The 27219-nt window shown below is 37.7% G+C and overlaps 1 long non-coding RNA gene across 3 annotated transcripts; it reads right to left on the bottom strand.

Moving 5' to 3' along the window:
* Positions 1–10: 10 nt before the first annotated feature.
* LOC103017438 (uncharacterized) lies at positions 11–27165 on the bottom strand. 3 transcript variants are annotated; one of them, XR_450599.2, is made up of 6 exons: positions 26830–27165; positions 20686–20907; positions 19240–19349; positions 6108–6224; positions 2590–2917; positions 11–684 (listed from the first exon to the last, which is right to left on the bottom strand). It is a non-coding gene; the product is annotated as an uncharacterized LOC103017438 (long non-coding RNA). The 3 variants fall into 3 exon arrangements; XR_450600.2 differs by lacking the exon at positions 26830–27165 and adding an exon at positions 26224–26807; XR_009006549.1 differs by lacking the exon at positions 11–684 and adding an exon at positions 2081–2321.
* Between the last annotated feature and the right edge of the window lie 54 nt (positions 27166–27219).

Below are 27219 nucleotides of genomic sequence, written 5' to 3'. Positions count from 1 at the left end.
TCCTGAACATTCTCAGTTTCCCTTTGATATTTCTCTTGCTCAGTTTCCCTTTGATATTTCTCTTTCTTTGCTTCATTTATTTTTTTCTCAGTTGTTACCTTTTGCTGTTGTGAGCTAACAAATGAGTGAAGATTTAAGCTTTTTACTTTCTGAAACCATGGACGATAGTACTTCATACGTCAGACATCCTGTAAATTTCAGTGTAATAATGGTTCTGGGAGAATCGTGAAAGACAGTTGCTGACCCCTTTTTGATCTTTGTCAATATAAAGCAAGAGGGGAAAGGATTGGAAGATAGAAATAATATAAAGTCAGCTCAAGAATTTTTTGTAGACTTCGGTGGCTTTTTAGAATTCAAAATTCTATCCTTTCTTACTGTAAGGGAATTTATGCTGCCATATGTCAAAGCAAAGCTTCCCTACTGAGTCTTGGCCTAGAGCAGACAAACAAATGACAATAACAACATACTGATTTTCTATTGTCACTGTAACAAATTACCACAGATCTAGTGGCTTAAACAATACAAATCTGTAGGTTAGAAGTCCAGTGAGGTCCCCCGGGCTCACATCAAGGTGTTGGTTGCTCTGCTTTCCCTCCGGAGGCTCTGAAGGAGAGTCTGCCTCCCGGGTCTTTTCCAGCTTCTAGAAGCGCTTGCATTCCTTGGCTCACGATCCCCTTCCTCCATCTGCAAAGCCGGAGAGGGTAGGTTGAGTCCTCAAGCTGCATTGCACCGACCCTGCTTCTGCTGTCACATCTTTTTCTGACCCTGACTTCTCTGCCTCCCTTTCCCACTTACAGGGACCCTCGCGATTATACTGGGTTCACACAGATAGTCTCCCTATTTTAAGATCATCTGGTTAGATGGTCATCTGATCAACTTTTTAAACTCCGTCTGCAATGTTAATTCTCCCTTGCCATGTAACGTAATGTATTCACAGGTTCTAGGGATCAGGACACAGATACCTTCGGGAGTCCACAAAGAGGTGTGAATTCACCACCAACATTTATCTTAAGAATGTTGGCTTTCTAACTTCATAAATCACAAAGTGTTAACTGCCTTACTGCTGAGCAAGACAGCGTGTGGAAGGTGGGTGGTACAGCTTAAAAATGAGTTCTGCCGAGCAGCGCGATACATTGCTAGAAGATGACTTACTGATTTTAAATGATGTCTGATCACAAGTACTTCCTCAACCATTTAATCCCTAAAGTCTAATAAGGGAACCTCTTTTTACTCCACGGATCCTTCAATAAGAGACTTTCTCTTAAAGGTCAAGTAATAGAAGTAACATAGAAGCTGAGATGGCCAACAAGTTGACAGTTTTTCAAGGCTTCGTTTGGTTCATAGTAGACAGAACGAATACAACTTTGCCCTAAAGAGGCTGGAGGGTGTGGAAATAGATGGAAAGTAAGTGCTCTGTGGCTGACTTCACTTACCTAGTGCCTGACTGACCTCACAAATGTTAAATGTCAGCTTCTCACTGCTGAGCAAAATACATCTTAAATTTATAGCTCTCAAGTATAGCTGGACAAATAATCAAAAGGCATGTATAACTATTAAAGTACTCAATTCTACATTCTTCGTAGTCATATAAGTATATAATAAATAATCCTAGGCATTTGAAAAATCACACTGATTGACTTTAAACATCTAAAATGTCACTGCAAGTATCTAAAGGGGTAAAAGGGAAGTGTTCATGAGGAACATGACAGATGTTTTGCTCCAGATAATATGTATACTTCTAAAATCAGAGTTATGTTTGAAGAAAAAAAACACAAATTTACAAATCCCAATTTTGTGTTCTTCAAAGAAAAATATCTTTATTTGGAAAGAATATCTTTATTCCATTATTCTACCACTTTCAAAACATTTTTAGGGCACCTCTTTTGGAACTACCTTTTGTTCCAGAAGCATATTCTTTGGAATTGGTCTTAGCGATTTAGTGGTAGAAAATATTTGCATTTTGTCAATTGATTTAATTTTTACTTTTACTTGAGTTTATGGTACAAAGTGCACTTATCATATGGGGCCTCGAATATCCTCATCAGGTTAGATGATTCACAGCCCTCACTTAAGGGTTTAAAGCTGTAGGACCAGAACAAAGGTGAGTTACTTCTGTGTTTTCGGGAGTTGGCAATAGCTCTCGGACCAGCTAAAGAGGTTGTCCTGTGCTGGGCACCTTGACTGACATCTGAATTGAGACCAAGAGGCTGGAGGGAGGCGGGTGTGTGGGGAAAGTACAATAAAGTTCTCAGTGCCTCAGGGATAATTCTCCAGAGGGATGTTTAACCACAAAATGGGAAAGATGTGCTGGTACAGACGTCCTGTAGAGTGACAATGTGAAAAATTAGCTATTGGGACTCCCCAGTAAGTTCTTCCCAGGGCCCACACTGTAAGACAATGGTCATTAAAGCCACCCAGTTACCCAGGTCCTGGAGCACACCCTCTCCCTGTTCTCAAAGTCTTTTTCTCCAACAAGACCCCAAACAATTATGCCCCAGAAAGAAAACTGGGCAAGGGCTTTGCCTTAGAAATTCCCCCAGACAACTGATCAGAACAGGCTGGTGATGGTGCCTTTCCCAGAGGACTTACCTCACCCTGGTTACTGTGTTTTCCTTCCTCCTGGATTTCAAGCTGCCATCACACCCAGCTGAAGCAGCTCTTTGCTGTCAGTGCTGTGGTACCTTTCCCACCAGATGTCTACTGATTAAATCCACTGGGAAGCAGCTGCTGAACCATGTCAAGAATCTCACTTTACAGTTGACTTGGTCTCCCTGAGTTCCCTACCCTAATTTTTTGGTCATTACTGACTTCCTGGAGAAGCTTTTCTCATTAAAATAATCTCCAATGTTTTGTTCCATTCCAACAGTTAAGAGATGGCAATCACAAACACAGTACATGCCCTAAAATCTGATGTAACCTGTAAAAAGAATAAATCAATCAGTAAAATTGGTGAAATATCAGCCAAAAAAATGACTTGTGATATAACTCACAACCAGTGGATGTCACACTCATGAAAAGGGCTGCTTCCTCAGGAGAGGAGAGAGCCAGCCTCATAAGATCATGCTTTTTTAGGCAAAGTCCATCTCAGGAGAGTCTGACAGCTGCCTACCTCTCTAGTCTTTTCCCACCTTCCTTGAGAAAGTCTCCGTATTGCACACAACACTCTGCCACCAGGAGGCAGCATTAGGGCATTGATAAACACAGATAAACATCTTATTCAACAAACATGTATTGGGCATTTTATGTGCCAAACACCTAAGGAGTTTACATTTACTAGAAAATGGAATGGTGCTAACAGGTATCAAAAGCAAAACTGCCTACTTCCAATTTTGTTGATAGCTTAGCTGAACAACATGATCTCTTCCAAATATCCAAGTCAGCCTTTTAACAAACATTGTATTTTTCTCTTATTTCTCACTTTCAGCCCCTCTTCCTGTGATTAGTCCCACCTGTGGATGGATGAGAGTTCAGAGAATGCTCTGATCAATTCTAAGTGAGGCAAAGAAACGGTCACTATTGGCCACTCCTTTCTTAAAATTACAGACAGCATGTCAGACTTTTCTCTTCCCAATGTCATTGTAGGAATTATTTGTTTGTTTTCCTCTGGGCCACAAAGCCTGAATTATTTATTATCTGGTCCTTTACAGAAAAAGTTTGCTGATCCTTGATCTAACCCATCATCATCCTTCCTTGAACAAACTCAGAAGATTCCAGATGGTACATGAAGAGTTTCTGTCTGCTTCTTCCAGCACCCTGGCCTCGCTTGCTTCCTTAAACACATCAAGTCCTTCCCCTCTTCGGGACTTTAATACTTGCTGCACCCTTTACCTGGAATGCCTTTAAAGGGTCATTCTCATCCTTAGGTCTGATCTCAAATATCACTAACTAGAGTGAGTATCCCTTGCTCCCAGGAATCACAAATCCTTCTCTATTTCCTTCGTAATTATCTTGTCTATGTTTTGCTTAGTCATTGTTTCCTCCACTAGGATGGAAGCTTCCAGAGACCAGGCACCTTACTGCCTTGTTCATCAGTGACTGGCACTTAGTAGGTGCTTGGTAATTTTTAAAATTGTAGTAAAATACACATAACACAAAATGTATCATTTTAAGTGTACAGTTCATGGGCATTAAGTACATACACATGTTGTGCAACCATCACTACCATCCATCTCCAGAACTTTGTCATCCCCATGCCTCCTACCTCCAGCCCCTGGCAACCACCATATTCTACTTTCTGTCTAGGTACCTCCTACAAGTGGAAACATACGTGTCCTTTTGTAACTTGCTTATTTCACTGAGCATAATATCTTCAAAGTTTATCCATATTGTAGCATGTGTCAGACTTCTGTACCTTTTTAAGACTTCCTTTTCCTTTCCTTTATATGTACATATCACATTTTGTTTATCCATTCATCCATCTATGAACACTGTAGGAATTTCTTAATTAAAAAAAACAATCTTATCAATAGTAAACATTTCCTGGGTCTTTTAAATTAGGCTTAACCGAGCTTTAAAATTACAACTAACGGATGTACAGTTAGTATATGCTTAATTTTACATCTGAAATATTCCCACTAGCAAAACCAAGAGAGTAATCAGCATGTGCGTTCAATACTACTGAGGACAAGAAAAAAGGTAAGACTATATTTTCGATTTTGGAAATATTCATAAGTTCTTTTGTATCAGACTATGTTTATTGTTAAAGCAGAATACAAATGCAATTTCATTCAATTTTCTTAATTTAAAAACAGCACCTAGATCGGCAATGCTTTTTTTAATTAACAGGAATCTTCTTAGAAAATCATTTTGTGCTACCTAATTAAAATTTCAATTTCACAGTTATGGAGCCAAGGCTAAAGGAAAAACTGAAAGAATAAGTGGTCTGAACATAAGGAAAATGTAACAGAGGAACACGAACAAAGGAAAGCTGGATTTTAGTTATTTATCTAATCACATCAAGTGGCAGTGGTAAATTGAAGAGGATCAGAATATGCTACCCGCAAATATGCCACTTTGGCATAAGGACTGTTTTGAGCTGATGGCAATTGAGAAGCAACAGATGCAAGAAAAACTCTCTGCTCTCCCCTTTCCTGCCTAAAAGCAGAGCACAAATTTCCGTTTTTGAGAATGTCATCCTCTCCTGTACCAGGAAGGGAAAAACAACATTCATCACAGGAGATGGAGATGATACCAAGATGAGTCTGCATAAATGAAACCTTACTAAATAACCCTATCTTCCATTACTTTCCCCCATATATTTACTTTCCCACAATTTACCACCCACAGAAGTCCAAACCCCTTTTACTTTGTCTTGTCACTTCTCCAGTGACTTATCACCGTTTGTTAAGATGGTATATAAGCCCACAGCATTTCATTGTTTCTTTGGATATTCATTTTATATGAAGGCCTCCATGCATGTGAAAAAATTAAAATATTAACATCAAACAAAATTTGTATGCCTTTTCTTCTGTGAGTCTGTTGTCAGTCTAATTCGCAGGCCCCAGGCACAGAACCTAAGAGGAAAGTTTTCCTCCCCTACGTAATTATTTGAGAACTTAATCCACTAGGCATTTGCTCAACGAGTTTTCTTTTAATGAGGAAGGAACAGTGGTGTAATAGAAGGAACTTTGACATTAGATAAGCTTGGATTGAAATCTTGAATCTACTGTTTAATGTATGACCTTGGGCAAGTTATTTAAACTCTGTGCCTCAATTTCTGCATCTATAAAACAAAGATGGTAAGACCCACTTAATGTCATTGTTATGAGAGTTAAATAAGATGAAATAGGTAAAATATTTTGATTTGTATCTCTGTTGTTAAAATAAAGATGGTTGGGAAGAGATAAGAGTTTAGGAAGCAGGATAGATAAAATGTGAACCTTGAGCTTTTCTCTCTTTCTTTCGTTGGAGCTAATGTAGAAATACATGGGGGCCCATTGGGTTAGCTGGCAGTTTTGTGCAAAGAACTTTGCAACTGAAAGAGGACTTCGAGAAAAATCCAAGATCCCAAAGAGCATAAAATAAAGCATAGAAGGGAAGCAACTATTGTGGATATTGCTGAATGATTCACAGGAGGAAGGGAGAAGGAAGGGAAAGAGAATACCTACCTGAATATCAAGACGTAGCAAGAGCTTTTACTCAATAATTCTGCTTCAAGGGGCCTCTATTAAGGGCATAATCCAAAATACATAAAAACAATTGAGCACACAGATGGTCATCTCAACCTTATGAGATAGAGAAAAATTAAAAACAACATGAATGACCAAACATTGTAATTAACTTATAGTATTTTTATATGATGGAATATTACTTAGCCATTATAAACAATGCAAATGAGTATATACATTATCAGCTCAATTATGTAAAAAAAAAGTACACAGATGAAAAAAAGACTGGAAGGACATACAAAACAGTATTAAAAGTACTTAACTTTGGGTGGTAGATTGTGAATGTCGAAATTCAATGTACTTCTTTTTAGTGTTGCCTATTTTGAAAATTTCTACCCTTAATCAGAGTCATTTTTATAATGCTCCCTCTTGAAAAAAACACCACCACCACAATAAAAGGTATTCAAAATCCATATGCAGGAAAAATATCTGTAGTGCAGGCATTCTTTGTTATTGATTAAAAGGAGATCCGATCACTTCAGGCTTCAGATTTGTAGGTGGCAAGATGGAACTTAAAGAGCCTGAGACCTGTGTCCCCTCCAGTGCGGGAGGGCCTCCTCTGCCTCCACACGGAGAAGGCCTGCACACTTTCGATAGTAAATTTAGATTCTCAACTGAAGCCTCAGAATTTTGTACTTAAAGCATGGAAGAGAGAACCCTGGTTAGACCTTGGGGGCTATAGTTCCCAGTATTCCACATTACCATAAAAAGACCTCAATACGACTGTTGGAGAACATTTGATTTTGAACAGGACCATGTGCACATACTTGATCACAAGAGATTTAAATCTGATAACTCAATCAGACGACTTCTCACTCCCTGGTGCTGGCAAGAGTTTAACTGTGCTTCTCTACAACAGGCGCTTTCGACCTTCAGAGACCACAACGAGGAACGAATGACCATGTTATGACTCAGCAGTGTATTTTCCTCCTGCTGCAAATAGGATCTTCCAAGGGCCATTCCATGGGGACTTTTTTTTTTTAGAGTTCCATTGTTCCTCTAGGTCAGAATTTTAAATAACTATAGGGACTTCCCTGGTGGCGCAGTGGTTAAGAATCTGCCTGCCAATGCAGGGGACACGGGTTCGAGCCCTGGTCCGGGAAGATCCCACATGCCGCAGAGCAACTAAGCCCGTGCACCACAACTACTGAGCCCGTGTGCCACAACCACTGAGCCCATATGCCACAACTACTGAAGCCCATGCGCCTAGAGCCCGTGCTCTGCAACAAGAGAAGCCATCGCAATGAGAAGCCCGTGCACCACAACAAAGAGTAGCCCCCACTTGCCACAACTAGAGAAAGCCCGTGCGCAGCAACAAAGACCCAAAGCAGCCAAAAATAAATTAATTAATTTAAAATAAATAAATAAATATAGGCTCTGTGGCCCTCATCTGATTTGCAGGAAATATTTGAGCAACTTTAGGCCAAACTCAAGAATGGCAGGCTGATACCAAAGTACCGACAAAGCTTTCTTCGTTCTTGCCTTCTCAGGAGCTACCCATCTCTTCGTTTTTAGATTTTCTAGGTGAGTCAGTTAATGTACTGTGTCTCCTTGATTATAGGCGAACATATTAGACTTTCTGACAGCTCTCACTGAAATTACTCTCTCTTGACCTTAAGTATTCCCCACCCTTTCTCTCTGAATGACTCCACAACACAGCTAACTCTAAAGTAATCTTCACAAATCTTCTCTCTTAACCTTTTCATATCTTTAACGTAGATAAGGGGTCAAGACCCATGTATCCACGCTGAAATTTTTGCATAATGGTCTGTTTAGAATAAAACATATAAAGAATTCTTCCCTCAGCTAAAATTTTGACAGGAAGAGTCCCCTTAAACATTCTATCACATATATGCCAGTATATGCATAGAAAATCTCTGGAAAGACTGATAAGAAATTGGCTTTCTCTGGGAAAAGGAGCTGGGAAGGCAGGGTGAAGGGTGAGACTATACTTACTTTCACTGTATATCCCTTTTTACTGTTTGGATTTACCATGTGCATTTTTTTTTGAATTTTTGAATTTTATTTTTTTATACAGCACGTTCTTATTAGTTATCTATTTTATACATATTAATGTATACATGTCAATCCCAATCTCCCAATTCATCCCCCCCACCTGCCCGCCGCTTTCCCCCCTTGGTGTCCATACGTTTGTTCTCTACATCTGTGTCTCAGTTTCTGCCCTGCAAACCGGTTCATCTGTACCATTTTTCTAGGTTCCACATGTATGTGTTAATATACGATATTTGTTTTTGTCTTTCTGACTTACTTCACTCTGTATGACAGTCTCTAGATCCACCCACGTCTCTACAAATGACCCAATTTCGTTCCTTTTTATGGCTGAGTAATATTCCATTGTATATATGTACCACTTCTCCTTTATCCATTCGTCTGTCAATGGGCATTTAGGTTGCTTCCATGACCTGGCTATTGTAAGTAGTGCTGCAATGAACATTGGGGTGCATGTGTCTTTTTGAATTATGGTTTTCTCTGGGTATATGCCCAGTAGTGGGATTGCTAGGTCATATGGTAATTCTATTTTTAGTTTTTTAAGGAACCTCCATACTGTTCTCCATAGTGGCTGTATCAATTTACATTCCCACCAACAGTGCAAGAGGGTTCCCTTTTCTCCACACCCTCTCCAGCATTTGTTGTTTATAGATTTTCTGATGATGCCCATTCTAACTGGTGTGAGGTGATACCTCATTGTAGTTTTGATTTGCATTTCTCTAATAATTAGTGATGTTGAGCACTTTTTCATGTGCTTCTTGGTCATCTGTATGTCTTCTTTGGAGAAATGTCTATTTATATTTAGGTCTTCTGCCCATTTTTGGATTGGGTTGTTTGTTTCTTTAATATTGAGATGCATGAGCTATTTATATATTTTGGAGATTAATCCTCTGTCTGTTGATTCATTTGCAAATATTTCCTCCCATTCTGAGGGTTGTCTTTCGTCTTGTTTGTAGTTTCCTTTGCTTTGCAAAAGCTTTTAAGTTTCATTAGGTCCCATTTGTTTATTTTTGTTTTTATTTCCATTACTCTAGGAGGTGGATCAAAAAAGATCTTTCTGTGATTTATGTCAAAGAGCGTTCTTCCTATGTTTTCCTCTAAGAGTCTGGTCTTAGGTCTCTAATCCATTTTGAGTTTATTTTTGTGAATGGTGTTAGGGAATGTTCTAATTTCATTCTTTTACATGTAGCTGTCCAGTTTTCCCAGCACCACTTATTGAAGAGACTGTCTTTTCTCCATTGTATATCCTTGCCTCCTTTGTCATAGATTAGTTGACCATAGGTGTGTGGGTTTACCTCTGGGCTTTCTATCCTGTTCCATTGATCTGTATTTCTGCTTTTGTGCCAGTACCACATTGTCTTGATGACTGTAGCTTTGTAGTATAGTCTGAAGTCAGGGAGTCTGACTCCTCCAGCTCCGTTTTTTTCCCTCAAGACTGCTTTGGCTATTTGGCGCCTTTTGTGTCTCCATACAAATTTTAAGATTTTTTGTTCTAGTTCTGTAAAACATGCCACTGGTAATTTGATAGGGATTGCATTGAATCTGTAGATTGCTTTGCGTAGTATAGTCATTTTCACAATATTGATTCTTCCAATCCAAGAACATGGTATATCTTTCTGTCTGTTTTTGTCATCTTTGATTTCTTTCATCAGTGTCTTATACTTTTCTGAGTACACATCTTTTACCTCCTTAGGTAGGTTTATTCCTAGGTATTTTATTCTTTTGGTTGCAATGGTGAATGGGATTGTTTCCTTAATTTTTCTTTCTGATCTTTCGTTGTTAGTGTATAGGAATACAAGAGATTTATGTGCATTAATTTTGTATCCTGAAACTTTACCAAATTCATTGATTAGCTCTAGTAGTTTTCTGGTGGCATCTTAAGGATTCTCTATGTATAGTATCATGTCATCTGCAAACAGTGACAGTTTTACTTCTTTTCCAATTTGTATTTCTTTTTCTTCTCTGATTGCCGTGGTTAGGTCTTCCAAAACTATGTTGAATAAGAGTGGTGAGAGTGGACATCCTTGTCTTGTTCCTGATCTTAGAGGAAATGCTTTCAGTTTTTCACCTTTGAGAATGAGGTTTGCTGTGGGTTTGTCATATATGGTCTTTTTATGTTGAGGTAGGTTCCCTCTATGCCCACTTTCTGGAGAGTTTTTATCATAAATGGGTGTTGAATTTTGTCAAAAGTTTTTTCTGCATCTATTGAGATGATCATATGGTTTTTAGTCTTCAGTTTTTTAATATGGTGTATCACATTGATTGATTTGCCTATATTGAAGAATCCTTGCATCCCTGGGATAAATCCCACTTGATCATGGTATATGATCCTTTTAATGTGTTGTTGGATTCTGTTTGCTAGTATTTTGTTGAGGATTTTTGCATCTATATTAATCAGTGATACTGGTCTGTGATTTTCTTTTTTTGTAGTATCTTTGTCTGGTTTTGATGTCAGGGTGATGGTGGCCTCATAGAATGAGTTTGGGAGTGTTCCTTCCTCTGCAATTTTTTGGAGGAGTTTGAGAAGGATGGGTGTTAGCGCTTCTCTAAATGTTTGATAGAATTCACCTGTGAAGCCATCTGGTCCTGGACTTTTGTTTGTTGGAAGATTTTTAATCACAGTTTCAATTTCATTACTTGTGATTGGTCTGTTCATATTTTCTATTTCTTCCTGGTTCAGTCTTGGAAGGTTATACCTTTCCAAGAATTTGTCCATTTCTTCCAGGTTGTCCATTTTATTGGCATAGAATTGCTTGTAGTAGTCTCTTAGGATGCTTTGTATTTCTGCAGTGTCCGTTGTAACTTCTCCTTTTTCATTTCTAATTTTATTGATTTGCGTCCTCTCCCTCTTTTCCTTGATGAGTCTGGCTAAAGGCTTATCAGTTTTGCTTATCTTCTCAAAGAACCAGCTTTTAGTTTTATTGATCTTTGCTATTGTTTTCTTTGTTTCTATTTCATTTATTTCTGCTCTGATCTTTATGAATTCTTTCCTTCTACTAACTCTGGGTTTTGTTTGTTCTTCTTTCTCTAGTTCCTTTAGGTGTAAGGTTAGATTGTTTATTTGAGATTTTTCTTGTTTCTTGAGGCAGGGTATAAACTTCCCTCTTAGCACTGCTTTTGCTGCATCCCATAGGTTTTGGATCATCGTGTTTTCGTTGTAATTTGTCTCTAGGTATTTTTTGATTTTCTCTTTGATTTCTTCAGTGATCTCCTGGTTATTTAGTAATGTATGGTTTAGCTCCATGTGTTTGTGTTTTTTCCCCTGTAATTGATTTCTAATCTCATAGCATTGTGGTCAGAAAAGATGCTTGATATTATTTCAATTTTCTTAAATTTACTGAGGCTTGATTTGTGACCCAAGATGTGATCTCTACTGGAGAATGTTCCATGTGCACTTGAGAAGAAAGTGTAATATGCTGTTTTTGGATGGAATGTCCTATAAATATCAATTAAATCTATCTGGTCTATTGTGTCATTTAAAGCTTGTGTTTCCTTATTAATTTTCCATTTGGATGATCTGTCCATTGGTGTAAGTGAGGTGTTAAAGTCCCCCACTATTATTGTGTTACTGTCGATTTCCTCTTTTATAGTTATTAGCAGTTGCCTTAAGTATTGAGGTGCTCCTATGTTGGGTGCATGCATATTTATAATTGTTATATCTTCTTCTTGGATTGATCCCTTGATCATTATGTGGTGTCCTTCCTTGTCTCTTGTAACATTCTTTATTTTAAAGTCTATTTTATCTGATATGATTATTGCTACCTCAGCTTTCTTTTGATTTCCATTTCATGTGCATGTTTTTTAAAAATATATTCAAATAAAGTACAAAAAAGTAGAAATAAAGAGACGATTAGAAATCCTGCTTAAATGGACATTTATATCATGTTCTTGGTTGGGACAACTGTAAAATTGTTCAGTCCCCCACCTTATCTATAAATTTAGTGCAATTCCAATAAAAATCCTAGCGAGATTTTTTACAGGAATCTGGCAAATGAAAGTTAAAATATCTATGAATAAATAAACCTCCTCAAACTAGCTAAGATAGTTTGAGAAAATGAAGGGAATTCACCTATCAAATATTAAGAAATGGTATTGAGCCAACAAAACTTAAAAACAGTGTATTTCGGGTAAGGAAAGACAAAAAGATGGAGAGAACAGAACAGAGTCAAGATATAGAGCCAGGAATGTGTACGAGGAGTGACTCACACAGAGGTGGTATAACAAATCATAGGGGAAAAGAAGGATTATTTAATGGATGATAGAAAAGTGGTTTGCTTCACAGAAGAAAAAATAAACATTTGTCTCCACTATACACCATATACAAAAATAAATTCCAGTTGGATTAAAGGTGTGAAACATTTTTTAAAAACCTATTAAATAGAGGAAAATTTCCTTAAAATTTCTTAAAAGAAGCCTTTGAATTTACAAAAGGATATATGAGTATGCCAAAATTAAGTAGTTTCATTCGAAGAAAACATAATGGCAATGTTAACACATAGGTAACTGACTGGGAAGAGATATTTACAATATTGAAAACCAATAAGGGGAAAAATAGCTACAGAGAACTTATGCAAACCTGTAAGAAAAAAAAAAAAAGAAACAGGAACCAATAAAAAAAATGGTCAAAGAATTTTCATAAAGAGATTCTCAACCTCACCAGTAATCAAATCCAAAACTGAAAAAATAATGTTTTTTTTTAATCCAATAAATTAAACAAGATTAGGAAGTTGGATAGAACCAAGTGATGGTGAGGATGTAAGGAAGGAAGAACCCAAATGTACAACTCATGGAGTGTTAATTGGTGTGGCCCTTTTGGAGGTCAATTTGGCAGTATTTAGTGAAGTGATAAAGTCCACATGCTATTATCTAGTAATTTCATTCCTAGATATACTCTAGAGAAAATTTTTAATGGTTCACAAGGGAACTTCACAAGTAAGTGCTCATTGTAGTGTTGTTTGTAGTGGCAAAGTTGGAAGCAATTACTACTATGCAATAATGGAGAATACTAAACATTTCTCATCAGTTATAAAAATGCTAAATACATTGCAATAGTTAAGCAGTTATAAAAAAGCAAACAGGTGTCACTTTAAGAAAATGATACTTCTATAAAAGTCTAAATTTATACAACAAATAAAATGAGAATTTGTATTATTAAAAGATTCTTTTAATTTATATCAGGATAATGGAAAAACTTTTATTAGAAACCAGAATACCTGACTCCACTATTCAGGAGCTATTTGACTTCAGGCTAGAATCTAGCCTAGATACTTAATCTCTTCAAGCCTATTCCTTCATCTGTGAAGTTTTTTTTAACTGGATTTATAAAAACAGAATTTACACATAACTAAAAGGGAAATATGGTATATACAGAAAAATCTATTTCTGGGTCAATTACTTTCAAGCAAGGTAGGAGGTAGAATATATATATTAAAACATTCTGGAGAATTTAAAGATAGGAATGAGAGTTGGCTATGGGAAGCCCCTATTTTCTCTTTAGAATAAACTCATTACTTCTCTCAGGAAGGAAATGGTCATAGTTTCAGGATAAGTGATATTTATTACAGTACAAAGTACCTCAAATTTGGAAAAAAATTTAAATGTATTTTGTAATTTTAATCAGTCAAAGGGCGGAATGGAAATCTAACTTTGTAAACAGAATATGATTCAACAGTCAAAGGGAAGGACATCTATCTCCAAATCCATCATAAAAATTGTTTTAGTTCATTCTTCTGCACTTGTTGGTCAGTTAAGCATTAGGTACTTGATGGTATTGTTCAGCTCTTATGTCTTTACTAATTTTTTTTTTTTTTACATTTCCTATTGATTCCTGAGGAAGGGGGGTGTTAAAATTACCAACTATGATTATGGAATTGTCTATTTCTTCCCTCAATCTACCTATTTTTGCTTCGTGTATTTTGAAGTTCTGTTAATTAGAAGTGTATACACACTGATAATCATCTTTTTGATATATTGACTATTTTATCATTATCAAATGTTGCTCTTTATCTCTGATAATTCTCTTTGTCTAGAAATCTACTTTATATAATATATAGCCACTCCAGCCTTCCTATGCTTATACTTTGTGTACAACTTTATCTATCCATTTAATTTCAACCTATCAGTGCTTTTATATTTAAATTGCATCACTGGTAGACAACATATAATTGAGTCTTACTTTTTAATACATCCTGACAATTCTTGCCTTTAATTAGATTGTTTAGTCCATTTACATTTAGAGTAATTATTGATATGGATTAGGTCTATCTTATTATTCGTTTTGTCTGTCCCATCTGTTTTTTTGCTCCCTCATTATTCTTTTCTTGATTTCTTTGGGATTGCTTGAACAATTTTTAGAATTCCATTCTAACTGGTTAACTTTACCAAAACCTTTAGGGTTTTTGTGTGCGTGTGTGTGGTTGTCCTAGGGCTTACAATACACATCCTTTTCAGTGTTTTTAAAGTTAATATTGCAGCACTTCACGTAAAATACAAGAACCCTACACTCCCCCTCTTATCTTTAACCTATAGTTGTCATATGTATTTCATCTGCATGTATTATAAACCCCATTATATAATATTATAATTTTTGCTTTAAAGTTATATATTTTAAGATATTATATGGGAAAAAGCCATTTATATTTACCTTTCTGGTGTTCTTCATTCCTTCTTGAACATTCAGGTTTCCATGTAGTGTTATCTCCCTTCTGTCTAAAGAACTTCGTTTAACATTTTTTGTAGTACAGGTCTGCTGATGATAAACTCTCTTAGTTTTCTTTTAAATGAAAACGTATTTATTTTGCCTTCATTCTTGAAGGATATTTTTATTTCATTTCATCTTGAAAGATATTTCTAGATAGAGAATTCTGGGTTGACTTTTTCTTTCTTTTCTTTTAGCACTTTAAAGATGTCATTTCACTTGATTCTGATGAGAAGTCAATAGTACTTCAAATCTTTGTTCCCTTCATATAATAATATTTTCCCTGGCTACTTTCAAAACTTTCTCTTTGCTTTTGCTTTTCAGTAGTTTGACTCTGCTGTACCTAGATGTGATTTTCATTATACCCTGCATGGGCTTCAATGAGCTTCTTGAATCTGGCTATTTATGTCTTTCACCAAATTTGCAGACATTTTGGCCATATTCCTTCAAAAAATTTTTTTGTGCCCCGTTCTCTCTTTTCCTTCTAGAACCCTACATGTTAGATCTTTCAGTATTACCTTATAGGTCCCAGAGGTACTGTTCATTATTTCGTTTTAAAATATTGTTCCTCTCTGATCTTCAGATTGAATAATTTCTATTGATCTAACTTCAAATTCACAGACACTTTCTTCTGTTATTTCCACTCTGATCTTAAGGCTATCCAGTGAAAATTTTATTTCAGACATTATACTTTTCAGTACTAGAAGTTCCTTTCAGTTTTTAAAATCTCTTTACTTTTCTGAGATATTCTATATTTTCATTCATTACAAGGGTGTTTTCTTTTAAGTCCTTGAGCATAGTTGTGAGAGCCACGTTAAAATCCTTGTCTCGAATTACAACTGATTTATCCTGGGCTACTCACCATTGATTGGTTTTGGGTTACATTTTCCTACTTCTCCATATGTCTAGTAGTTTTAGATATCATCCTGGACATAGTGAATGATGTACTGAGCATCTCTAGATGCTCAGTTCTGTTTTGTTTCTCTAAATAGCAGCAATGTTTTTGTTTTGGCACGCTGTTCACTTGGCTGAACTCAAACTCTAACTCAGTGCAGTGCTCTTGGCCTTATCTGGGCTGCCTGGAGTCCACCTTGCACATGTATGGTTTAGGAATTAGCTAGAGATTTGGGCAGTTTCCACACAGACTTTAAGGCTCCCTCTCTGTGACTCTCTTCTTTCTGGGATTTCTCCTCCACTTTCCATTTTTGTTCTTTTAATTGCCTCTTTTTCATCTCTTTGGTGAGGCAAGGATTCCCACCCTAGGGTTATGGGAATGGCCTAATACATGACACCCAGCACTTGTCAGGTGAGATGGATGGCAGTTTAGTAGTCACCCATACTCACAGCCTGGGGGAGGACACCAGACACCATTCAGGGATACATGAGGGTTACACCAGAGAACACAGTAAACAACCAGGTACTGAGGGAGGCAGATTTTGTAGTATCAAGGTAGTCCCTGGTTCCTGTGGGGGGATGGGATTGGTTTCTTTGAATAATTCCACAGGCTTGCAGGGAAATGAAACCTGCCACTCAGGTACAAGCAGGAAATGTACCTGGTCCCCGAGACAAAAAGGGTTGTTTGTCTAGGGGATCTTAGGACCATGGGAGCAGATGGGGAAGGGAACTTGGTGTTAGGCTGTTCATAACCTTCCTGATTCTACCAGATGTCAAGGCAGTACATGATATTAATTCTAGGCCCTGTACCACACTGTGGTTGCCCTGGTCTCCATCCTCTGGCTCTTCAAGCCAGTACATCTGCAAGTTTCTAAGTTTAAGTCATCCTACAAAACTGGGCACTGCAGGTTAAAGACATAAAAATAGGAAACGCCTGAAGTGCCATTTCATTCTTCCAAGTATTGACTTCTTTTGCTTGCTTTCCAGTGTCTTTTGGTATTTTTAAAATATTTTATCCAGAATTTATAGCTGTTATTTGTGGGAGGGTGATTTGATAGGACCTATCTGGCTAGTACCAGAAGCAGAAATTTCAAAGTTCATTCTTTTTTTTTTTTTTTTTAGAAATTCACGGTCTTTTATTTATTTTTATTTTTATTTATTTATTTATTTATTTATGGCTGTGTTGGGTCTTCGTTTCTGTGCGAGGGCTTTCTCTAGTTGCGGCAAGTGGGGACCACTCTTCATCGCGGTGCGCGGGCCTCTCACTATCGCGGCCTCTCGTTGCGGAGCACAGGCTCCAGACGCGCAGGCTCAGTAATTGTGGCTCACGGGCCTAGTTGCTCCGCGGCATGTGGGATCTTCCCAGACCAGGGCTCGAACCCGTGTCCCCTGCATTGGCAGGCAGATTCTCAACCACTGCGCCACCAGGGAAGCCCTCAAAGTTCATTCTTATTCTTTGGCTGTAAGCAGTTTAACTAAATAGCTGAAGAAATACCAGATATGATTTATTGATTATAACAGGAGTTGGGTGGAGTCTTTGGAATGATAATATAAGAGAATATTAACTCATAGCCGCAATTAATAACTGTATGGCTCAAAAACTATTGTTACATAGAATAGTTACATTTTGATTTAGTGCAAATTTTGATTCCACACAAGTAATTCAGTCAAAGTTCTGTTGGACTCAGCACTCATCAGATAAAATCCAGAAAAAAATGTTTTTTATTTCATTTTTTTTTACATACTGCAAAAATACATATGAAGGAAAAAAGCAAAAGCTATTATTTGACAACATGGTCCCATATTTCTTCTTAAATATGCACCATCTTCCATAAACCATGATTGACTCCTACAAATTTTACTCTCTTTTTCTGCCTTGCTTCTACATTTATTGCTAATTTGATTTTATTTATACTTGTGCCTGTAGGCATTTTCCTAACACTCTATATATGTGTTCTATATCCCTACAGAGACTATAAATGTCTCCTGGACATGGACCAAAGATTTGATTCGGTTTAAATCCATACATAGCACATACTTGCATATGTTGATTATTCTTTTTTCAGTGAATCCTATCAAGACTCGAATGGACAAATTGGGTTTTAAATTTCTTCAGAACTTTATATATGGTCGTTTCCTTTGGTGATCCCAGAATCACTCACAAGCCTCAATAGCAGGTTATAAACATGGCTAGGACTTATTAGAGCAAAGGAGAGAGAGCAAAAGCAACGGGAAAAAGATGCAAGGGGAAGTCCAGAGAGGTCAGCACAAGCTTCCAATGTTCTTGGCCTGAAGCTGCAAGGAATTCTCTCTCTCTGTCTAGCAGCAAAACTACAGGCATGCGTGGAATAGCTCTACTTGAGGAAGCCCATTTGAGTCTCAGGGTCCAAGGCTTTTATGGGGAGCTATTAACATCCACACATTCTGCTATACAATCAACTATGGCAACTGAGACTCAGGACCCCAACAATGAAACCAGGTGTACGTGTTGTGCAAAGCAACCTGACAAGCCAGTATGGCGTGTTCCATTTCTCCAGGTGTACACAACAAAATCGTCACTAACATAAAGAACATTGCACAGGCCAAATTCTCAGGGTTGGCCGGGTCAGTCATGGTTTCCTCAGAGACATGCAAGGAATAAGCAACCAGATCTGCTGCATTAACTCTTCCTCCCAAGGGTCTGTCCATCCTTGCTATCCCCTATTACCGACTACCGTCTTACTAATAGAAGTGATACAAAGCTAGCTAAGTCCTGGCTTGCGGGAAAATATTTTTAAGACCACTGCACATCTAAATCATTTCCTCCAGTCTCTCTACCCTTCCCAACACATTCCCAGCCTCCAATTTCTATGGCTGGCTGTTCTTTACAGACAAGCAGGTTACATCTAGGAAGCAACAGTTTATGCTGTTTGGAAGAGGAGGCCTAAAAAAAAACTACAGGGTTATAAACATTGTATGATTTAAATCTGTATCTTTCCCAACAAACCTGCTCTGCTTCCTGGATCTTCTATTCTGCACAACATTGCCACCACCTCCTTATGGCCCCGTCCCCTAAAAACAGTCACTAAACCCAGTTGATATTACCTCCTGGAAATTTCCTGAATCTATCTCCTTCCTTCCACATAACCTCATTTCCCTGTTAATTGCTCCTTCCTGGCTTCTCCTTCCCCCTCCCTACCCAGGCCCTTATTCATTACAGCAGAGTTGTCACTCCCATTCTTAACTAGAAAGCAACCCAACAAACACCGAAGAATAATTTCTGAAAAAGATGCCTTATATGAGGTATTGTAACCACTCAGGTCACTATGTTCAATTGTTTTCCTGTCTGTTTCCCGTGTGTTTCCACTAATATCAATTTTATTAAAAAATAAATTCCTAGCCCAAATTGAAAACTATGCCCAGTGGAATGGAATCAATTTCTTGGAGTTCTTTGAGCCACGCAACAGAAATAATAATAGCTGCTTCCTGTACCTCATCCTCTCTTTGCTTTATGACATCTGGGCTCTTCTCCCAATCTTTTTCCTTCCTCAACTGCTATGTTCAGATTCCTCTTCATTAGATACTTCTGCGAAATTTCAATCCTATAGAGAAGACCACAGCTCAATAAGAGACATCAGGGAAGGACTCCTTCTGGGGTAGACACAGTTTGCAGTTCCCTTCTGAGGTTGTAGGTACAAGTTATAGATGGCATGAACACAGAACATTAGCCTGAATGTGAATTTTTAAAACATTTAACTCATAAAAATGATAAGAGGTATTCCCTCTTAACCTAAGGTATTCAAGTAAGATCACACAAAAATTTAGAAAGCTCTTAACAAGTTGAGGGCTATACTGAATGAGAAAAAAGCTACATATAACTTCTCCTAAACTGCTAAAAAACTTCACAAAAAAATGTATTTCTGAGCCAAAACTGCCTAGATCAGTTTCTAAAGTGTGATGTCTTCAAAAGCTTCAAGCTTAACAATGTGGTATTTATTAATTTTATTTTTGTGTAACAATATATTTGCAATTAGAATGCTAGTATGTAAAGTATAGACATTACTAGCAGTAGTAGCAGAAAAATTCTCAAAAAAGTGAACTAAATCTGAATATTGAGTATATTTACTCATGTGCTCCTTTCCCAGTGGGTAGTATACATACGCATTTTGTTATTGCAGAATGTACGGAAAGCTTTTTGCTTCTTTTATATTAAAAATAAAGTTTAAATTTTGTTGAAGCAATACGTGTATCAAAAAAATCAAATGTGCAAAATGATATTTGTGAAAACTAAGTCTCCCACCAACTCCAGATCCCCAGGCTCTAAATCAAAGGCAACTACTACCATAGATAACACTGGACTATTCTTCCAGAGATATTTTACCTGAAGAGTAAAAGTTAGGCATATTCTGAAGCTAACATCAAGGAACTATATTCAATATCCTGTTATAAACCATAATGGAAAAGAATATGAAAAAGAGTATATATATATGTATAACTGAATCACTGTGTTGTACAGCAGAAATCAACACAACATTGTAAATGAACTATATGTCAATAAAATAAATTAAAAAAAAATAAAACTAACATCATGTAAGGAAGCCACTAGGCTCTTTTGCAATTATTTTTGAATCATCATGCCACTTTTCAAAGATTACGTTAGATAGGCTATTAGTCCAACCCTGTATTACAACTGTATTTTTTGTTATGCATAAAGGAGTAACAAATAGTTTCTGTAGATATAATTTAAATATCATGGTCCCTAAACTTTAATTCTCCTGTTGTACCACCACCGTTAATGGCTGAAATAATCATTCCTTTCTCTGTTTCTTCTGTTTTCCCATAACAGTAAGCTTTTTAGCCTCTAATACTTTCTATAGAAATTGTTCCCCATAACTTTTATATCTCTGCTTTTTTAATCTCTCTAATTCTAGTACTTACTTTCAGGAGGTAACAGAAGAAAGTGTTTCTACTGTGACTTTCAGGCATTTCTTCAAAGTTGTCTCCCTGAAGATGTCATTTCTGTGACGAAAGTATATTATGCTAAAGGATCTGGAATGTATACCACAGTTAGAACAAGCAAAAGATGCCACACTTTGGCTGCAGATAGATAATGAAGAACACAACCTATGTCTTCTCAAGCAGAAAACAATTGAGGGCAGTCTAGAAAACAAAAGAAAATAAGATAAATTATTTGTTAAATATTTCTAAAATGTGGGTCTTTTATTTTATAGAACCAGCACATTTCAAATTACTTGTAGGGGCTTCCCTGGTGGCACAGTGGTCAAGAATCCGCCTGCCAATGCAGGGGACACGGGTTTGAGCCCCGGTCTGGGAAGATCCCACATGCTGCGGAGCACGCGCTCTGAAGCCCACGAGCCACAACTACTGAAGCCCACGCGCCTAGAGCCCGTGCTCTGAAACAAGAGAAGCCACCACGGTGAGAAACACGCGCACCACAACAAAGAGTAGCCCCTGCTCGCAGCAACTAGAGAAAGCCCGCGTGCAACAACGAAGACCCAATGTAGCCAAAGATAAATAAATAAAATAAATAAATTTATAAAATTACTTGTAGCAAAATAAGGTTTTAACACAATTTTCCAGAAAGATATATTGAATAAAGCGAGATATACTGGTTTCCATAGATAAGAGCCAGAGAACTCCAATTTACAGAAATAAATTAGATAAACAATTTTTTTAAAATTTACCCTCAGAAGCTAAATCAATATTCACCAAAGTGCTGGATTAAATTAACCTTGCCAAGAGCAATTAATGTAACAATAGCTCCAATAAAGCCTCATTAAGTAATCAATTAGAATCATTACAAGGAACAAAAGATTCAGCAAAAAGCTCCTCACCAGTAGCATGAGTTTTATTTTTAAAAAACCATTCTTATTTTAACTAGAGCTGAAGGCAAAAGGCATTTGCCCTTGAAAATAAATGTCTAAAGGATACATGATTTCTAGTACTTTTGATTTTATGATTATTTTGGAAATTATTGTTCAGGAAATTCTAATTTTCCTTTAGAGGTAATTTTGTCAAATTTGCTGCAAGACTTCTCAGAAAAAGTAATTTTATAATATCTCAAGTTCTTAATTGTTTTTTCTATGGGTACTTTTCTCCTTTCCAATGATTATCAGCTAAGATTAACTAATATTTGTTTTACTCTTAAATTTTTAGGTGTACACTTATTTCATGAATTGCTGTGTGACCCTGGGCAAGTTACTTAACTTCTCTGGGTCCCCATATTATCACCTGTAAAAAAAAAAAATTGGTCTAGAGGTGAGCTATAATAGGGATTCTCAACCTCTCCCCCTTCCTTCCCTATAGACATGATGATTATGATGAATTAACATCAGCAGCAGTGGCTCATCCAGCTACTCAGTGAGGCTGCCTGTTGCCTGCTCTCTCTTCCTTTGAGGGAAATCACTGAACTAAGATTAGTTTTAGCTATACAAAGTCTATGAGTCTATAGTGATCAGAAGATTAAAAATGACCATCTGAAATTGTGCAACCTTGAGAGGAAGTTTTTTCTTTGCTTTTCTTTTTTTTTAAATAAATAAATTTATTTATTTATTTATTTGGCTGTGGTGGGTCTTCGTTGCTGCGCGCGGGCTTTCTCTAGTTGCAGCGAGTGGGGGCTACTCTTCGTTGTGCTGCGCGGGCTTCTCATTGCGGTGGCTTCTCTTGTTGTGGAGCACGGGCTCTAGGTGCGTGGGCTTCAGTAGTTGTGGCGTGCAGGCTCAGTAGCTGTGGCACGTGGGCTCAGTAGTTGTGGCTCTCAGGCTCTAGAGCGCAGGCTCAGTAGTTGTAGCGCACGGGCTTAGTTGCTCCGCGGCATGTGGGATCTTCCCGGACCAGGGCTTGAACCTGTGTCCCCTGCATTGGCAGGCAGATTCTTTTTTTTTGGCAGGCGGATTCTTAACCACCGCGCCATCAGGGAAGCCCCTTCTTTGCTTTTCCTTCATCCAACCTCTATTTATTCAGCACTGTGCAGGGCTCTGATACAACAGACACAGTTCTTGAATAAAATTATCTTTTTTGAGGTTCTTAGTAAAAAAAAGAAACACACACATAATTTAAAGAGGATGAAGTCTATGCTAACATGGCTTTCAACACCTTCCCTCTTTACCACCCTTCTCTGTCCCTTTGATGAAATTAATAGGAAAATCTCTACAACAAATTAAGAGTAGCATATGACAGGCATTGTACCAAGCTTTAATCTCAAACTTGCAAAGGTAAGAGGTCAAAGCTTCAGTTTACATGTTTTGGCTACTCCAAGATTCTAGGCTATTATTGGGTTTATTGATTATCTACAAAAACATTTTAAGGTAAGGTAGCTCACTAAGATAAAGGGGTAATGACACGGACAGAATGTGCTGGCATCTCTTTTATCACACTTATGGATCAAGCTATTACATTATTTGTACAGGTTAAACTATTTACACCTACACTATCAACCATTTAATTTTAGACAGGTTTATTGTTTCACCAGCAAAATTAGACTAGAATTTCAATTTTGAACATTAGTATAAATCTCTCTCCCCTAAATTTTAAACCCTTTCCCCTGCTTTTAGGAAACATAATTGCATAATTCAAACTCCTTTAATACTGTGACCTAGTTCCTCCTCTTGATGTTATAAACGGCTCATGTAACTATGGTAACCATCCAGGGAAAATTGAATGTTTTTCTGGTCAGCAATATGCAAAGTATACCATACGTGTTATTTTTCTCTCTGGGATAACCAAAGTGGATAATACGTGTTTGCTCTTCTTCTTGGTTATGGGAATGACATTTTATCATACTGAAAATTCTATGACTATAGACCCAGTCATTCACAGTACCTTCATTAAAAGGTTTAGGATCCTCTTTTGCTGTTAATGGTCATTCTAATTGCTGCACAGTACTATAACCCATAGTATGATTGATTGTATACACCCATCTGCGCTGCCTACCTCATAAACTAAATGTACAGGCTAACAGTACTCATATTAGCAATATTCCATCTCGAGACTCTGGTATTTTCTTAACTTTGTCCTTAAGTCCTAGACAAAGTGTTTCCTTAAAACAAAAAACTAAAATGGAATCATCTTGGGAGTATACTTAGATACCAAGAAGACTTATTTCCCATTTTTAGTGATTTTATATGTCTTCTTTTTTGCTTTATTTTTTTTTCTACAATTAAGTTGTACTACTTATGCAATAAAGCAATCAAAAATGCTTTAAAACTGAGCTCAGTGGAGATGTAGACTGTTAGTATTTGTGGTTATTGTTGTCGCCTATTGTACTAATGAATTGATTTAAAGTTTCAGGTTTTTTCAGTACAATTTAAAGTGCTTCACTTGGACCTTCTAGAACAAATTACACTCTAAAGCAAATGCCTAGATTTTTAAAGGATTTATTTATTTGCATTAGGTATAATTACATTTCTACAGTGGGCTATCAATTGGTGACCTTTCAATATGAGGATTTTGTTTAAAGTGATTTTCTTGAATTTCCCTACATTTTGAACAGTGCTTTTTAACAATCCAAATATCTTCCTTAGAAAAAACATTGCTATCTGCTTCCCTGAATTAAATAGGGAATTAACTGCCTTTTACTAGTTTAGAAAAGACCTCACTAACCAAATGCAGTGTGGAATTTGTTTGGATCCTGTTGAACAAACCAAGTGTAAAATAATATTAATGAGACAATAGGGAAATTTCAATTGTCTGGATATTAAATGACAGTAAGATAATTTTTGGATGGGATAATGGTATTGTGGATGTTTTTAAAAAGTTCTCTCTTATCCGTTCATATTTAAAGTACAGAGAAAATGATAATAATCCAGCAAGGATAAGGGAGTGAAATATTAAGGACCATATATTGATAAATATTCAAGCTGGGTGAATGGTATATTAGGATTTATTGTACTATTACCTCTACTTTTGTGTGTGCTTGAAATTTTCCATAATAAAGTTTTAAAAAATATTAAAAAGAAAAAAAGGACTTCAAATTTAATTGTCCTGACTCAAGCAGTAGCTGAATCTTCTCAGGAGGTATCTTTAGGAAACCTTCAGAACTACTTGCTAGTTTGTTTTCCATCAGAGTTTGAAGTGGTCCCCCCTCCCCTTACAGTATAAATAAGGGCCTACCAGAGATCTCTTAAACATTTCTACCAGGGATGTCTCACAGTAACTGATTTAGAAATTAAAGCTAACCTCAAATAGTTCTACTAATTTGGGGGTGTCAGTTACTTATCTTTTTTAAGGTTACTTCAGAAAATATACTGAAGAGCAAATAAGATGCCTTTTTGCTTTATTCATACAATTAAATATCACCAATTAACTTCTATATTGTGGAGAATTGGGGACTTTTAAATATTGCATTTAGCAGGGTACAGGAACCGAATTTGAAAAGGCCCCAAATTTCCAGTTAAGTGATAACTAAAAAGAAAAGGACATGATAAATAACCAAAGTCAAAGGGCTGAGTTTGGGGAGTATAGTGATTTTTTTTTTTACTCTCCTCACACAATCTGCTTTCACAAGTACGGCAGGAGTTAAGTCTTTGATTAACTTTTATAAATTATTATAGCAAAAAAAGCACATGTCTGACAATTCACATATACACATAGATTACCATATGAGAGTGTTCTTTATAGGTTTAGATCAACACAAGCTGCAGAATCATTATTTAGACTTTTTGCTTCCTTTCAGCCTGTTCAACAGAATTATGAAAGGTCAAAATAATGCTCTAAAAGGTCTTCACTTCCATACTCATCCTTCCTTCCTCATCCTGCTCATGGTTCCTGGAAGGAGTGCTCTAGGTATTATGAATCATTGCGTTTTCTCACTTCTAGTCTCAAACCATGTGTTATATCTGCCTGCAGACTACTTCTCAGGCTCAGTAAAACCCATATGTGCGTTCTGTGTCTAATCTGAATCAGTAAATAATAAGGCATCTTGCATTATTTTGGGCCTTCAATAAAAACTAGCTGATTTAAATCTATGAGTAAACAAAAATAGTAGGGTTTACGTAAAAGGTGATTAAAATTCAATTCTTATCAGTGACTTTTTTGACAAGACCTGGCTGGTTAATCTGATTTAAAGAATGACAACAAGAAAATCCCTAGACGGTTCTCAGAAATACAAGACACTGGACTGCCTGGGTTGACTAAATATTCAAGTGGTCAAAACCTCCAAGTGTCACAGGATAATAATACAAGACAATCTCTGAGTCCTGAGCCATATTATCTTGTTCCCAAGACTCAAATTTCCAAGAGTGCTTTGTTTCGGTTTGAAATCTAAAATATCCTCTAGATCAAGGTCTAGATTTCTCTTTCCCTGTCAGTGGTAACGTACTATTAACAGCTGTTTCAAAAGTGCCCTAAATAGGTCACCATACAGGTGCCCCACCGCTGCAAACCAATTGGATATAAGGAGAAATCCCAATTTATCGCCCCCTCACGTTTTCTTTTTAACTCAAATGTACTACTCACAATAGTGCTTGTTTACATAGGCATTCCGTTAAAATTCTCCGCGTATTCGTTCTCTTTACACCCATTTCTTTGAAAAATACACGCTGTTATATACACTGAGTCCATCTGGAATTAAAATCAACTCCTCTGCTTGGCATTTCATTTAACCCCAGATAGGAATTAAACCCTGTCGGCCGGTCACGTAGATGACGACGTGGGCCTGATTCCTGATTCGGTCTCCATCCTCGGTCCTCGCGTCTCCATCACCCCTGGACCTCGGCCCCCAGTGGTTTTCAGTCTTACGTAGATGTTAAGGTGGTGGTGCCCCTCAGGCTGCCAGGAAGCCCTTGCCTACGTTTAATGTTTAAACGTTCTGATCCCCGGAGGGAAAACTTTTTTTTTTTTTTAAAGGTTGTCTGTCGGACAAACAGGTATGGGGCAGAGTGAACCTAAACTAAACGCGATTCCTCAGGAGCCCTAGGGTGGACAAAACCTGCATGTCCTGGTGCGCCGGGAGACCCCCGCGTCTGCGGAAGGGCGGGAGCTCGCAGAAGCCAGCAGGGAGATTCAAAAAGCGGACGGACTAAGGGAGAAAGAAACGCAGGGGGCCGCGAGGGCACCGCCTACCTCGGCGATCAGCCCCGGTGCTCCGGGAGCCCGAAGGCCGCGGCGGGAGGAAGACACAGCCAGAGGGCGGTGCCGGCCCGACGGGCACGTAGCCGCCGCGCATGCCCGGAGCCGCGCTCGCCTCACGCCCGCCGCGTAGTCCCCTCAGGACTCCCTCCGGGTCGCTGCGTAAAGCGGCCGCCTGCTGCTCCTTTTAAGGCTCGCGAGGGGCCGCGCTGCATCCATCTGATGGGGAAAAAGTCGGTAACACCGCGCCGAGGGAGCTGGGCCAAGCTTCCCCGTCCCTGTGGGCAGGACGGAAGGAAGGGGTCAGCCACCTGCCCTCTCAAGTCCCATTCAGACATTGAGCAAAGAGGCGGACCCGACAGTGCTTCCCCTTTAAGAGGGGGC

The sequence above is a fragment of the Balaenoptera acutorostrata genome, chromosome 21 (assembly GCF_949987535.1).
Source record: "Balaenoptera acutorostrata chromosome 21, mBalAcu1.1, whole genome shotgun sequence".
NCBI classification, from domain to species: Eukaryota; Metazoa; Chordata; class Mammalia; order Artiodactyla; family Balaenopteridae; genus Balaenoptera; species Balaenoptera acutorostrata.
This window is presented reverse-complemented; position numbering and strand designations above follow the sequence as displayed.